This window comes from Mandrillus leucophaeus, unplaced genomic scaffold (assembly GCF_000951045.1).
Source record: "Mandrillus leucophaeus isolate KB7577 unplaced genomic scaffold, Mleu.le_1.0 Scaffold253, whole genome shotgun sequence".
In the NCBI taxonomy this organism is placed as follows: domain Eukaryota; kingdom Metazoa; phylum Chordata; class Mammalia; order Primates; family Cercopithecidae; genus Mandrillus; species Mandrillus leucophaeus.
The window spans coordinates 1,055,115-1,057,782 of record NW_012102621.1 but is presented as its reverse complement, the minus strand read 5'-3'; the positions used below and the strand labels follow the sequence as shown (position 1 = coordinate 1,057,782).

At 44.8% G+C, this 2,668-nt stretch overlaps 1 long non-coding RNA gene across 1 annotated transcript in view; it reads right to left on the bottom strand.

Annotated features, from left to right (window-relative positions):
- The window catches only part of LOC105542226, a 6,705-nt gene extending 5,338 nt beyond the window's left edge, over positions 1-1,367 (bottom strand). The window contains exon 1 of the long non-coding RNA XR_001006437.1: positions 1,220-1,367. This is a non-coding gene — a long non-coding RNA (uncharacterized LOC105542226). The remainder of the gene's footprint in view (positions 1-1,219) is intronic.
- Between the last annotated feature and the right edge of the window lie 1,301 nt (positions 1,368-2,668).

Genomic DNA, 2,668 nt, shown 5'->3' with positions numbered 1-2,668 from the left:
GGATCACCTGAGGTCAGGAGTTCGAGACCAGCCTGGTCAACATGTGAAACCCCGTCTCTACTAAAATAGAAAAAAAAAAATTAGCTGGACTTGGTGGTGGGTGCCTGTAATCCAAGCTACTCAGGAGGCTGAGGCAGGAGAATTGCTTGAACCTGGAAGGCGGAGGTTGCAGTGAGCCGAGATCATGCCACTGCACTCCAGCCTGGGTGACAGGGCAAGACTCCATCTCAAAAAAAATACAAAATAAAAAAGTCTCAGTTCGGTGTCTAACATCTCTTTTCCTTGCTATTCTCATCCCCCAACACCTCCACACTCCCCACACCCTGCCTCTTTTTTTGTTTAAATAGAAAGTACATCTTGGGGCTCAGAGTGAAGGACCGTTATGGAGGCTAGCTAGGATTTAATACTATTGTTTGGTTTTCGGAGTGTTTAATCCCTTTCAAATAACATTTGCGGCTCTACAGGTCTGGTAGTAATATAAAGTTTCCCTTGGAAAGAAATTCAAGTGTATTGCTTTAAAGGGAAACAGTCACAATGCAAGTGAAATGAAACAAAAGGCTTGGAGGTGGTTTCTGCATGGCTAAAATTTGGAAATGAATGCACACATGCATGCACATTCGTCCATGTGACTGTCCACTTAGAGGTCTGTTTGACCAGTGCCTTGTGAAAGGCAATTCAGCAAACAGAACTTTATTTTCCTCTCTTCCCCAAATAACTCAGGCCTGTGCTGCTAAGTCCTACCTCCTCATCTCTTCCCCTTCCTCCTCTCCCTGCATCCACCTTTAGGAGTTATCATTACTCAGAAAGGGACCAAGAAATATAAGGGACCTGGGACTACATGAGACCGGATGTGGAAAGCCCCTCAAGACACTAGCAGGAAATACCTGCAACCGTATTCCTAGCCAAATCCTGAAACTGCAGACAAATCGTGCACTTTTCTGGAAGGAAGTCTCGCTGTCATTCGTCAAGTTCTGAAAGGGTCCCGAGAAGCGTTCGAGACCACTGGGCTGGAGGTGGCACCAGGAATGGATCGTTGGCCTGGAGTTCTGACCCTTGGTTTTCTGCCGCACACAGCTGGTCCGTTAATAATGCAGTGAGTTAATAATTAAAATGAGATTGTGTGATCCTTAAAGATGCAGGCTCACTCCCTCCCATCTTCACTTGACGAAGGCTGTTGCCACCAAAATCAGTGGGCTCTCCCAGAAGGTTCTGTACTTACCTGTGCTTACAGGTAAACACAGAGAACGTCTGTTTTTCTCTCCGGGTCTTCTCCATTTATGCATCCAGAGACTACAGCTGGCTGGTTCATCTTTTGCCTTCCCAATCCTTCATGTTTAATTGCCTCTACTTCTGCCTCTACCCTATCTAACTTCTCCAGAATATTTCTTGTCAGTACCCCAGGATCAAGATGGGTGGACCCACTGCTCTGTTTGTAAGCTGGGAGGCAGGAAGTTTGGCTTGGCTGTGTGACTGTAAGCAAGTTACTTCACTTCTCTGACTCATAGGAATGCTGTTAAATTTAGATCAAATGAAGGAGCAGATGTGGGAGCTCTGCAGAAAGTTAGAAGAGTCATCTCGGATGTGAAAGCTCTATTTAGGGAGCAGCAGTCAAGTCACCATCTGACCAATAACTCCTAGAAGACCCTGGAATAAGGCTCCTCCCAGTCACAGAAAAAAAAAAAAAAATGACATGGAACTTGCAACTTTTGCAGTGGTTTTAAACATGATTTTTTTTTTTTTAGGTGGGTCCCACTCAATTCTCCAAGGCATAGTAGATAACCCTCCATCAGTAACTATCTATGATGGGTATCTGTGGTCCTGTCATACTTCCCTTAAAGGACTCTGACCTAGGCCGGGCGCCGTGGCTTACACCTGTAATCCCAACACTTTGGGAGGCTGAGGTGGGTGGATTACCTGAGGTCAGGAGTTCGAGACCGGCCTGACCAACATGGAGAAACCCCGTCTCTACTAAAAATACAAAAATTAGCCAGGCCTGGCAGCGCATGCCCGTAATCCCGGGTCATCAGGAGGCTGAGGCAGGAGAATCGCTTGAACCCAGGAGATGGAGGTTGCAGTGAGCTGAGATCTCACCACTGCACTCCAGCCTGGGCAACAAGAGTGAAACTCTGCCTCAAAACAAACAAACAAAAAGACTCTGACCTATTCCCAGCCATGTGGTGGTTGGGATGGTATTGATTGGCTCCAGATGTGAACATGTGATTCAGAATTGGCCAATTAGATCATTACATTCCCTTCATCATAAGCAATTGGTTTAACTCTGAGTATGTCATTTAGTTTGGGCCAGTGAGATGCAAGAAGACTTTTACAAGCATTTCTGAGATGTAATTATATTCCTTTCAAATAGAACCTAGCTTGATAGTGGGCCCAAATTGCTGCAGTCTTCTTACCAGCAGAAAGAGAGAATTGGAGAATGGCCTGCAGCAAAAACTGGAACAAGAGATGGATGGAGACAGAATTGTGATTTTATTCCTTGAGCCCTGGAATCCAGTTGTGTCTGAATTGTTGAGTTTTTTGATTATATGAAATGTAAATTGTGTTTGTTTGTGTGAAACCTCTAAGGCATGAGTTTTGTGTCCCTTGCAACCATAAGAGAATTGACTACAGTACCTATATATGTGTGTGTGTGTGTGTGTTTATATATATATAT